Source organism: Misgurnus anguillicaudatus, chromosome 21 (assembly GCF_027580225.2).
Source record: "Misgurnus anguillicaudatus chromosome 21, ASM2758022v2, whole genome shotgun sequence".
NCBI lineage: Eukaryota > Metazoa > Chordata > Actinopteri > Cypriniformes > Cobitidae > Misgurnus > Misgurnus anguillicaudatus.
In genome coordinates, this window is record NC_073357.2 from 36,098,000 (window position 1) to 36,111,845 (window position 13,846).

General features: G+C 38.6%; 1 long non-coding RNA gene across 1 annotated transcript; it reads right to left on the reverse strand.

The window, feature by feature from the left end:
- Window positions 1-259: 259 nt before the first annotated feature.
- Window positions 260-13,692, reverse strand: LOC129447000 (uncharacterized). The gene is made up of 3 exons (XR_008645354.2): window positions 13,554-13,692; window positions 8,450-8,617; window positions 260-1,941 (listed from the first exon to the last, which is right to left on the reverse strand). It is a non-coding gene; the product is annotated as an uncharacterized lncRNA (long non-coding RNA).
- Between the last annotated feature and the right edge of the window lie 154 nt (window positions 13,693-13,846).

The window sequence follows — 13,846 nt, forward strand, 5'->3', positions numbered from 1 at the left end:
AAACCGCTGTGAGGCAGTGGGACTCACATCCCCAAAGACAATGGAACCATAACCCAGCTCCTTAAACCGCTCAGCCACTCAAATAGCTTTGAGTAGCTGTGAGACATCCCAGTCACAATGATTTACCTAATTATCCACAACTGTAAAAAAACAACAACAGCAACACAACCAATAGTCTATGAAAACAGTATTTTGAGTTGGCCTATACAACACTTATATCATCTATTTGTGTGTGTGTGTGTGTGTGTGTGTGTGTGTGTGTGTGTGTGTGTAGTCATAACAATACTAATTTCTCAACATGACTGATGTTGATTAAAGGTTGACATTTTAACACTTGGCAACCATGATGAAACAACCTTAGATCAAACATGTTCTATGATAATTGCCCATTGGCTTCTGTCTGCAAACACCCAAAAAGCACAGGAGCGTTTAACTGAGCAGGAGAGTGATATAGCCCACCACAAAATGTCGTCAACACAAAATGCAGCTGTTCATTTTATCTGCTGCCAACTCCTTTAAGTTATTCATCTGGAAAAATATGCATTCATCATTATATTTTTAATCACAGAGACAAGATAGAGAAAAAGAATGCCTTGGGGATTGGGGGGGTGCTATTCCCTGATTCGGTATTTTTACCCTGCATCACCAAACATTCCCCAAATTGACTTTGAATGAATTTATTTTTAATGCCATGCTGATGGTGCTGCTGTAAAAAGTGCATGGAGTGAGTGCATGGAGTGTATGTGTATAGGGAGAAATTGAATGAGACAGACCTAAATATAAAAAAATAATGTTCATAGTTTACAGTAGTTTGGTCTTTGTGTAAATATATGCACACGATACAGAGAAAATGTACACATAGTGTTTGTAAAATACTGTGCATGAAGTGTCCTCATATTCTTGCTTACCTCTGCATGTGTGTAAACAGTATTTTCCTGGACTTTGAAGTATGTTTGTCAAAGTGTGACTACAACCTCTCCTCTCCTATGTGATTTTGAAGAAGCCATCTTCTCTCTTTCTCGTTTCAACAGTTTCTTTGTTCTTCTCCTCTCTGTCATAGTCAATCTGCCCCATACAAAGCAGCTCTCTCATCACAACATCCTGCTCCAATTGTAATTATTAATAAATTAATTATCAGCCCTTCTCTTTTCCAGACTAATTGAGTCCCATTGCAGATCTTAAGTAGGACACACTCCTATCAGACAAATGGAATATCCAGGGCCAGTTCCTTGGGGTACAAGTCTTGGCTTCATCCTGGAGAACACACAAACTGCTTTGTTTTAGCAATGCAACTGCCATGGCGAGTATAGAAGAGTGATGCATAAACAGAACTAGTTAGTGAAATCATTCCAAACCAGACCTTACCAAAAGTGTGTGATATTCTTTCAGCTTTTCTAAACTTCTTTAGTGTGAAGGTATTGTCCTATGTAGTTATCCATTGAATATGGCCTTAAAAGCTGTGGCATTGCTGTAAAGAATCCTTTAAGCACCTTTATTTAAACTAAGAGTTTATGTCTTTGCCTGTAGGCAGACTATTGTGCACTTTGAGGTTGTTACATGTCTATTGAGCGTTACTTAATAAATGAAATGTTGTACTTATTGTAGGGGTCCACACCTCCATGGGGCCCACAGCAACTTCTAGGAAAATTGACAAAATGATTGTGACATTGTTGTGTAAACTACGGACTCCCCAACCAAAACCAGCTTTTACGTACCTTCTAAAGCAAATGCATCTAAATATCAAGTTGTACCAGAAAGTACTGGCAGCCCTAAACTGAATTTGGCAGCTGCTTTATGAAGTTCAAATCTACATACAAGAAACGTACCTCCATGAAGCTCCAGGGAAGAGGTAGATGATTTTGTTGGAGGAGGCCTGTTGGCACATGTCAAAACTCTGAAAGAACTTCTGGATGATCACAACCTGAAGAAGAACAGGTTTTTCTGTGAAAGAGAAAAAGATCTGATGTAACTTTTGTGGTTTATTATTTTCCAACATGCATTTTCCACTAAAGTGAGAAAACTGATACATACTCAAAATCTGTCTCTGACACTACCCTAGAGGAGGTTTATTGTTCACATTAAAAGGATAGTTCACCCCATTCACTTCCATAGTGTTCTTTTCCTACTATAGAAGTGAATGGGATGCATGATGACTGGTTTGGGTACAAATATTCCTCAAAATATCTTCCTTCGTGTCTATCAGAACAAAGAAATGTATACAGGTTTGGAACAAAAAAAATCCGTAGAAATGACAGTGTTACTTGCAGCTGGTTGCCAGTAACTTACTGTAGATTTAATGTTATTTACTGGCAACATTTTGTTCAAAGTTAAATGAACATTAAACATTAACAAGTTTTTGTCTTTACAGAGTAAAACTAAAATAACAGCATCAAGCAAAGCATTCTGTGAAACAAAATGTGAAGCAAAAAACGGAAAAAGGTTGATGATGTTTTCTGGTTCCCAGAATGCTTTGCATGAGGCTGTTATTGTATAGTTTTATTCTGTAAAGACAAGGGCTTGTTAATATTTAATATTTATTTAACTTTGAACAAACTCTTGCCAGTTAATAACATAAATTTAAATCTACAGTAAGTTACTGGCAACCAGGTACAAGTAACACTGTAATTTCTACTGATTTTTTTTTTTAGAGTGAACACGAGAGTGAAAAAACTATGACAGAATTATTTTTTGGGTGAACTATCCCTTTAATGAATGGTGCTGAAGAAATACATTTTCTGGCCTGGATCTTGGAATGTAATGAAATTGAGTCGGTATAAAATATAGTTATGAAAAAGAAAGTGAGTGGAGCTGGATTAAATTAAATGGAAAATAAAATGGGCCAGCTGATATGTCTTTTTATGTTAAGCAGCTATGGTTGATCAGCGAGAGGTGGAGGAGTGAAAGCTATAGCCTAATGCAAACAAATTAAATTGTAAAAAAATGTTTTACAATATCATAGAAAGTAGCACAATTCTAGCATTATGGATGTGACATTTTCCGTCAAATAATTAAACATAATTTCTTAGAGAATGTAGTTATATTGAATCATTATATTTTCCTAAATCCCTGATGACAGAGTCCAGACATCAAAAATATCGATAGCGAGTACGTCTGGTCCGAACTTCCGGTTTCAGTTTTTTAATGGTCTGACTAGTTGCTAAACTGAACTCTTGATCAAATACCTCGTTGAAAATAACAAATGTGATGGTTTCCTATGTAATCTACGTGTTGTTCACTTTGCTTGTTATATAAATAAACTATGTTTAATGTACTTAGGGGCGGTTTCCCGGACCAGGATTAGCTTAATCCAGGACTAGGCCTTAGTTTAATTAGGAAATATAACTAGCTTTAACAAACATGCCTTACTAAAAACATTACCTGTGTGCATTTTGAGGTAAAACAAAGGGCAATGATGTATTTTAAGATATGTAAGTGCAAGTTGTTTTCAGTTTGGACAGCTCTTAAAAGTGTTTAAGTCTAGGACTAGTCTAATCCCTGTCTGGGAAACCGCTCCTTAATGTTGTTATTTATTCTTACCGGAGTTTACCGGAAGTTACATGTTGACCACAAAAGCCGCTTGTTTATGTTGTTACTGCTGAGACCGTCTATACTCATGTTTTCTATTATAGATAAAGAAAATATACACTGTAAAAAATTTGTAATTATGCAGCTGGTTGCCAGTAACTTACTGTAGAAGATAAAGATTGAAAATGTTTCATGTTCATTTAACTTTGAACAAACTGTTGCAAGTAAATAACATAAATGTAAAATCTACAGTAAGTTACTGGCAGCTAGTTGCCAGTAATACCCAGCAATACTGTAATTTCTACAGAATTTTTTTACAGTGTACATGTGTAATAGATGTAACAAAAACACATAAAAATCCACACACCTGAAGCAGTAATACCCAACAAATGGAGACGGGATAACTCTTAAAAGAACAAATTATATTTATTTTAATTTATGTGTGTACATTTATGAGGAAGAAACAAAGTTATGGATGTGAGTCTTTTGTTATGGATGTGACTTGTTGCAATGAAATTGCGGGAACTTGCAAAAATTGCGGGAACTTGCAAAAACTGTGGAAACTTGCAAAAACTGTCAGCTTTTCAATGATGTTCACATTGCATAATTACGTCACTTCATAACGCTCCCATGGCAACAGGGGACATGGCTGCGCTTGTGTGAAGTTAATGCAACATTTTTCAACTTTCTGCTAAGATATTTATGAGTTTTTGCTACGAAAATGCAGAGATGATGAAATCATGCAAGCCCTGCATGTTTTGCGCATGGAAATCTGCAAATTATGCGGCGAAAGTGCTGCCTATTTGAAAAAATGCGGCCTAAATATGCGGACTTTGGCTGATTATGCATTAAATCGTGCGATCGCATAATCACGTTTTTCTGGAGGGACTGATCAATATATGGTTTAAAACATTTGGCAAAATTTTTTATAGTGAGGTTGACATTTGCATGAAATCATTCTCTTATTTGAGCATATCTGTGTGTGTGACTAATACTTGTGTCTAAACTTGGCAAAAATATACAAAAGGGAAAATGGGTTTCTTTGGAGTCTTTTATCCATTAAATTCAACCAGATGTGGATTCAACCAGTGTCATGATTAAAAACCTTAGAAGGCTTAGATGATATGACAGTCCTCTTTGGCATAAGTATGTGATATATGTAATAAACGTGTAAGGCCATGATAACCTTTCTTGAACCTTCTGCTTTGGAGGGAGTTTAATTCTGTGGCCATTTTCGGACAACATTTGATTCTTGCTTGTGGCAAAGTGTTAATAAAACGAGAAAGCTCCTACACTTATGAGCTTTTCAATTAATACTCTTCTTTCTTCCATAGCCTACAAGTGAGAGTATGTGCTGAGCAGGTTCCTTCAATTTTACCGTGGGCAAGACTCAGGCACTGAGTGCAAAGGTGACAACTTCCATATTTAGTTAGCGAAGAGGCCATCCATTATTGAGCAAACAGAGAGCTGTCTGTCTCACTGCTTTTGGCCAGCAATTAAATATATCAGGCACTGTGTGCTACTGGGGTGTGGATGGGTGGGGGGAGGCTCAGGAGAACAGGGCAGATGCAATATTGATGTCTTTAATTGAGGTTTTAAGTTGTGCATGGTCAATATTTCCGAGTGTGTCTTTAGGAGAGGAGAAGCTTTGTGTAAGATGGCTTGAAAGGGATGTTTAAATTGCATGTTTTACATTAGTAAATGTGTGTAATGACTTGTTTTGGATGGATTTACTAAGAGGCATAGCCTGGCACAAAAAAGATCAGTCAGTGATACAGAAGAATATATTGAATACATTATTGAAAACCCTAGGCCTGGATACAGTTCAGGTCTCTCCACTGTTCATAGCCTAGTAGAGAATTTTAAGATTTGGGTTTTAAAATTACAGTACTGCCTGGTGCTCTTCTGTGCTATATACTTCCTGTCTCCTTCCCTTGCATTCTGCAAATTTAACAACATTTGATTAATATAACGTATCTGTCATTATGAATGAACTGTGACACATTTATAATCTTCATAGGATAATCATAGATGTAGGCCTAAATATTATAAGGAAAGACCATATGGATAAACAGTATGTGTTACCCTCTTAAAAACATTTATACTGAATACCGTATTGAAGATATATGTTGTGTTTTGGTGTGGTAGGTGAGCACCATGCTTTTTACGTAGCTTACTGTAAATAAGACTTCTTGGTCAACCACAAAGACTATGCGCTTGTCGACCAGCCACACTAGATAAGTCTCTGGCAACATCTTGGCTACACTGTTTTCCCAGCTAGGCCAGAAGCAAGCCAGCATTATGGAAATTCATGCTCATCTTAGCTGGAATTTTAAGCTGAATAGTCTTAACACAAACAAAAATGGTTTATGAATGTATCATGATTGGCTTAACTGGTATTTATGATAATTGAATTGAAAATCATAAAAAGAAAAGATGGTTCTGCTTGTCGTCTTTAGTTTTATTCATAGCCGTTTAAGTACATTTGTTTAAACTCTCACTCTAAACCTCTGAATCTTTTTCTATTATAGACCTATTACAACTTTTTTATATTTTCATCCATAATTTTCATGGCTTTGCTTTCTGTTTTTTCATTGAGGAACAAGGTAACCACAGGTTGTGTGTATACATATCCCACAAATCTCTTGCTGCACCAGCTCTGATCTGTGGATTACGCTCGGAATACTCCTCACTGAGCGGATGGCACATGTAGAGTTGACACATACACAGTCTCTCTCTCTCTTTCTCTCTCTCTCTCTCTCTCTCTCTCTCTCTCTCTCTGTCAAATACAGAAGCACTTAAACACAGAGCTAGCATGTCCTCCCATCCCTGTTGCTTTAAGAAGACAAGTGTCTAATGCAGACATTACTAAACCCCTGCCATCGTACCCAGAGAATGACACCACAGGACGCTGAACGCTAACTCCTACAAAGCGCTTAAATATCTTAACATATTTAATGCATAATGGAGGAACTTTCTGCACTTTGAGTCAAGTATTCCCAAGCAGTTTGTAGGCACTAGCTATCTTGTGTGCAACTTCACTCTTGTGCACTTTATAAAACAATGCAATATTAGAGTCAAGGGTTCTGAGAGACAGATCTTTTTGATGTGCTCAAGATCTTTAATGTAATCTCTCTCTCTCTCTCTCTCTTTCTCTCTCTCTCTCTCTCTCTCTCTCTCTCTCTCTCTCTCTCTCTCTCTCTCTCTCTCTCTCAAGCTCACACACACACACACACACACACACATTCTGGTTTCCATGTTTTTTGATGACATTCCATAGACGTAATGCATTTTATACTGTACAAACTGTATCCTATTCCCTTCCCTTAACCCAAACCCAAACCCCAACCATCACAGAAAACTTTCTGTTACTTCAGATTTTCAAGAAACATCATTCTGTTTGATTAATAAGCTTGTTTCCTCATGGGGACCTCAAAATGTGCCATTACCAGGTACACACACACACACACAGATTAGTATCCATATATGTAATGGTTTTCATACTGTACAAATTGTATATCCTATACAACATGATCTCACGGAAATGTAGTGTTTTCTAATTTTTTTTTAATTTTTAAATCATTGTCGCTTGAGGTTGGGGTTAGATTTGGGTTTGGGGTTAGATTTGGGGTTTGGGTTAAGATGTCTAAAAATGTAACAGAAAGTGATTCTAACCCCAACCCCAAGCGACAATGGTAAGAAAATAAGAGAAAACAAAGAGAAAACAATACATAAAATGAGTGACACGACAAAGACATTTGTGCTCAAGACATGAAAAATTTCGTGCCATGAATTTCAAATATATTTATCAAATTTTTTATGACTATAACACAACTTTCCGTGAGATTCTGATTTTATTCTCTAACCCAAACCCTCACAAAAAAAGTTCTCCTACATCAGATTTTTTTAAGAAACATCATTCTGTTTGATTTATACAACCCAGTCTCGCCCCATGGCGTCATTTTCGCGTCGGTTTAGGGTTAGATTTACATAATGACATCCCTACCCAAACCTAACTCTAACCCCAACGCCAGGTGACAACTGTTTAATTTCGCGCCAGGTGACAACTGTTTAATTTCGCGTACACTGTTTAATTTTGCGTAATCTAACCCTAAACCGATGCGAAAATGGTAAGAAAATAGGAAAGAGAATGCAACGGACGTAATAGTATTGAAGTCCCCAGTTCGTCAAAAAATGACGCGAAAGGTATACCCTCCGCGTCAACATATTGACGCATGGTCAAGTGTCGTCAAATATTGACGCCATGGGGTGAGACTGTGTAGATTTATAAGCTTGTTTTCTCATAGGGACCTCAAAATGTCCCCACAAGGTCAAAATTTTACTGTTTTTCCTAATCTTTGTGGGGACATTTAGTCCTCACAACGTGATGATTACTAGGTACACACACACACAATATTAAATGAAATGTTCATAACAAATGAACTTCTGTAGTAGGCCTATGTAGTCGTTCATAAAATAGTATATATGAAATTGCATCCCTAGAGGCTTGGTGTGCAATTTTATCGAATAATTCAATGGCCCATTGTCAATTATTCCTTTCATATATATGTGTGTGTGTGTGTGTGTGTGTGTGTGTGAGGGTTGGTATATGTGGTTTATGGGGACATGAATAGTATATAATAATAACATGTTTATTATGCTATAAACATGGTTCAAACAGAATGGCTTAAAAATATACTACATTGTACTTTTTCATTGATTAAAGACTCCCAACAGGTTTTTGTGACGGTTGGGTTAGGGACTGGGGTAAGTTAGGAGAATAGAATCTACAGTTTGTTCAGTATAAAATGCATTGTGTCTATGGAATTGTCCCTGTAAACCACATATGCCAACATGTGTGTGTGCGTTTGAAAGGAAAGCACAGTAATACAGGGTTCATGATAAATGTAGCTAAAGCACCGACCTTTGCTCAGTTGTGAATGTTGATCCTTTGCTTTACTCCGAAACTCCACATCTAGCAGCTCAGAGTCTCTCCCAACCTCGCGATCCATCACATGTAATCCAGCAGATTGAGATATTTAAGTCTCTTTGGAGTTGTATTGGCTGTTATCCTCTGTGTTACAGGTCTGGACTGAGACAGTGGAGAGGATCAGGAGATGAGCGCCCAACAGGGACGAGAAGTTGCATTATCAACACACTTGTCAGTTTCACAGATCTTTTCATATATTGGAAAAAACTGAGGGGGAAGCATGAGATAATTCTGGGAAATATCGTGCAGGCAAACTTTTTGCTTTATTGCATCATTATTCAATCTTGCCACCTTTAATCAGTAGAATAGAGCTTAGAAATATAACTTAACAACACTTTGATGGCATCATCACATGGCATCATCTGCTTATTGTGTGCATGTTTACCTCTTGGAAATTCAGAATAAAATATTTTGCATGTGTTTGTAGTACCTGTGTTTATTTCCTCTGTTGTTCCATTCCTCACAGAAAGTGATTTTTCTTCAGTGGTATTAAAGTCAATGATAAGGCCGTGACGCCTGCTTATCGGTCCCCCTTTAATTTCTCCCGATGTTTAAATGTTTTTTAAAGGGGCCGCTGAGGGTGGTGATGAGCTGCCCCTAAATTGATTACCTGTTTCAGTAAATGTGTCATTGCCTGCAGATTCTATCTGCTCTGCTGTCAGGACCCTCGCTATTTCAATTTGATTGGATTTAACGAGGGGGATGGGAGGTGTGTCTACGTGTATTTACGCTTAAGTGTGTGTGTGTGCGCTAGTCGTCGCCTCGATACAATCGCATTTGTCAGCATGATCCTTTTTAAGTGCATTTCAATTAGAGAGCGATTCACTTGATTCTATTACTTGCTACTCTCGTCGCCCTAATGCGCACCGCTGCTGGAGCAAGCCACGTCTAATGTAAACTATTTAATTTCCTTAATTGAGCTAACGTGCTTTTCATATCCTAATTCCTCAAATAATCTTTGATTTTTGCACCGCACATGCTGAGATGTAATGAAAGGGGGCAGCAAAAAACATCTGTTAGAACTGTGATTGAATCAGCACAGTAACATCTGCAGTTATGAGGCTGTTAGCAGTCAGCCAGGCCCTTTTATCTATTTACGCCAATTATCCTTAACACCGGCTGAGACAACAGATATTATTAGATGTATTGAAGGATCCAGTTTTTAAGCTGCTGTTAAGCCTGGTATAACAAGTTGGATGTTCTTTACAAATGTTTTGATTAAGTTATTTATAAGACAGAGATGGCGACTGTAAATCCTTAACACGTATTAGTTATTTGATCACATAAACATACCCACACACTTATGTAAAATACTCTAATGCTGTTTCCTAGGTTGTATTCTTAAGGCCTGGAACAAATTGTTGTGGGTGCCATACCTTTCTCTAATGGCGTTTTTCCGGTTTGGTTTGGGTCAGGTCAGTTCAGCTCACCTCACTTTGGCTTGGTTAGCTTTTCCATTGAGTTTAGTAACACTTCGCAATGGGAAGGATTATAGGCGTGTCGTTATATTTGCGCTGCCTGCTGCTATATCATACAAGTGAAAGCGTTGTTGGAATGCTAAACATCCCCATACATTCATTTATTTCTCAGTCCATCACAAAATCAAAATTGACCACCACAAAGATGTTTGCACATCGTGTTTATCACTACCTCTGTACCACATGACAGTTTATGTACAAACACCGGTGGCGCCGTCAGTCGACGTGCTCTGCTTGAGCCTCATTTAAGTTGCATACACATATAATGCGCACGTGCGTTGCAAATGAGCCACTACAAACTGCAATCTGGAAAAAAGTGGTATGGTGTTCCTGGTTCTCAACCTGTGGATGTTTTTCATCGCTAAAAGGGAGTTTGGGAACTTAGCAGAGCACAGAAGACAACATGTTTGCTGGAGACAGCGCAAGCTAGCACTAAGGGTAAAGCTAATCTTGTACATTATAGCGATATGGCTGGTAGTGACGATTCTCTCAGACCAATCAGTGATCTACGGTGTTTTCACATCACGTTTGGTATCAGCTCGGATCCCCAACCGAGGTAGTACGAAAAAGGATTGGGTACTACATACTGCACTCAATGGAAAAGCTCCCGAAAGTAAGCTGACCCGACCCAAACTAAACCAAACCAAACCGTGGGGTACTATGCAATGGAAAAGCACCATAAAGGAGGTCATGCAGGTGTCTGGCCTATGTCCAGGACCAGAACAACAACCCATGAAAACCCTTTGTTGATGACCAAGGTTACCCACAAACAAACAAATAGCTATAATTCCATCAGCATACTTTTGTGTTTTTTAAACTGACTTGAGTTTTACATAGGAGGTCAAATACCTCTCATTATATGCTTATTTGGTGCTTTAGGGAAACATTTTTTTCTGTCACTTTTTAAGTTCAGCAACATCTTTTGTTTAGCATATGACCCATGACCTCTCTGTTACTGTAGGTTCTCCTCGAATATCATCCACTGGCATCACCCGCTGTCATCACTCATCATCTCCTATTCCCCAGATTAAGTAGCACAGTTTGGATGCTCTCAGTCATGAACCTGTGTCTGCTCTATCTGCTGTATGCATTGCTTCTGTTTACTCTACCGCCTCTATACTATACAATTTAAAGACTAAATACGATACAAATAAAAATCCCTTTAAACATCAGTATAACGACCCTAATCTGTTGGCAAAGCACTTTTGAACTCTAAGAAAAGTCACATCCAAAGAAAAAGTCTTTCCTCTCTTGTGGCATAGCTGTTCTGTTTGCATCCAAGTTCACAAGTTCACTTTGGAAATAGAAACGTAGAAACCGAGTACTCACAACCACTGTTTATTTTATTGTAACTCACAAATGTCATTCATTATCCTGGTGTGGCAAGCAGTCCGGGAGCTCCTCTACATGCACCCCAGCTTTGGCTAATCACTTCTCTGTTCCCATCATCTGTAAATGCACACTTGTGGGTGCGCTGCTAAGCAGCCGGAGAATAAAACTCAGATGCGTCTACATTGGCAGGGTGCTTCATGTGGCAAATGTAAGATTTGTCTCTCTTTAAGAGACATAATTGTGTTTTTGTCTTCGCTTCTTACGATTTCAGAGTGCTGAAGGGCTCGGATTTGGTTAGACAGAGCAAATTGTGCTGGTTTGTGACTAGGGTAAAATATTTGCAAGACACGCTAGTGAAGTATATGATTAAAATGTTCTGCTACCCAATTCCCTCTTAAAGCAAATTTATACTTGTTTGTTGGAAAAGTTTTACCTAAAAATGACATTTTTGGCTAATGGCTAATTTTATTATAAGTTTATTTTCTCTGATTTTGTCAGAGGACTGAGTTTGAAAAAGACAGGACTGCATATCATTAAACAGATATTTTCTGGTTGTTTTATTTTTTATCTAACATGATAAAACAAAAAGCAAAAAGAATTTTTTTTACTGTAAATAATTCAATTTTAGACAGATATTATCTTAATCTAATAATGCTGGGAAAATCCAAATATTTTCAAATACCCCCAAGACCTTATTAAATCCTCTTTGGGGTTCACATACCCTTGCTAGTGAATCACTGCTCGATTTAGTACAGACAAAATGCACAGTCTCTGTGTTACGTTTGCAGAGTCAGTTATTTTAACAGCAGTAGTGGAGGACTTGTATTATGGGCAGGAGGGCTGCAATGACAGCAGATGGTGATATTCGAGCAAGAACCTGAAGTCATGGCTCTTAATAGAGATGTTACTGATTGACTAAAGCATGTAGGAAATCATCATCATCATCATCAAACTATTATTTCTGGACTGGCTAAAGTGCAACACATATAAATAAGTTGAATTTAGCTCCCCCTTCTGTTTCATCCCCAACCAAACGTTTTTAACCACTCAGAAAGGGAATTCTTTTTTCTACATCTCTGTGTACATTCCTTCCAGAGAAAAGGAGAGATTTAATTCATTTACAGAGTCTCTAGAGAGGGCTTGTGAGAGCTGGTGTCTAGACAGCCCTTTACTTTAATGTGTAAAATGGTCTTTCTCTCTTTCTTTGTGACACCTGTGTAAAGTTCCCACCCCAACGCCCCCATTCTTAATTCTTGTCTTCCTCTTTCTTTCTTTTTCGTCTTGATACAGCTCTTTTTTCATTCAGTAAAGGGAGTGTAGGATAAATCCTTGACCCTTCATTGAGCTGTCCTTTTGGGCAATCTGGGCAGTGCTCTCCCTTGCCTGACATGTCCGAGTCCTTTCTGTTGTGCTATTATCAGCTGAGTGTTATTACCCCTCTTTGCACAGGAAAATCTGCCCTGATTTTCATTGACCCGTCCCGAATCAATGCTTTTAAAAATCTTAGACACCTTTTACTTAAGAGCAAAAGCATGCATTTTATGTTTTGACATGGTAGTATTGATCTGGCAAGGCAGCAGAGGAAAGAGGGTGGGGGCTGGGTTAGGATGACAGCGGTCTCCTGTCCTGTGCCTCACTGTCTCTTGGCTTCTTTTCAGCCCTCTCTGTTTGTATTTCCTGCACTTTTTTGCCGCCCCCCCTTCACACGCACACACATATACACACACAGTGTCTCGTAACACTGCCATCCTTAATGGCTTTCTCATGCTGGCTCTTCTGGTGTCCCCAGTGTTCCTCTAGACTTCTTAACTCTGATCAATACTTCCTTTCGCACCCCCCCCCCCACATATCTAATAAATTATGGATGCACCTCTCACATCACATATAAAATTTCTATTGTGTTTGTCAATGGCTAATCGATATTCCACCTCCACTCATCCTCAAAGTCCCCTTTCCCCCCTCTCTCCATCTTTCATCTGTGTTGCCAGCTAGGTTTGTTAGTGTGTGTATGTTTGTTTATGATTTCTGTCTTTTTTCTAAATCTAAGGCCTCCTGGGCTAAAGGCTGAGCTGCGATGTGTAGCAAACAACAGACACTGTAACGTTCAAATGAGAATATCCACCTTTTCACTCCCTTTGCGAATTCCTTCACCCTCCCTTCTTTCTTCCAGCCTTTCTTCTCTCTGAAACGTCGTTAACATGTGTAGACATCAGTTTCAGACAAAATACCTAGGTTTGAGAGGTGCGCAGCTTTTCTCTAGGTGTGTGGATGAGGGGTCCCATCTGACATGATCCACAGCTCTCTCTCATCCCTGCAGGCAACGCTCCGGCTCAGCCTACCACCAGGAGAGACTCCTGCCCCAAATAAACAGCTACAGGAGAGATGAAATAAAAGAGCGTATTACAGCGAGGGGAAAACAGGTATACTTGCTCAGAGCTGTCGTTTGTGGGTGATGCCACAGTTTGAGTCTCTTAGGTCTAACATCTTGTTGGTAAAGAGAACAGGAACCTAATTTTTTAAT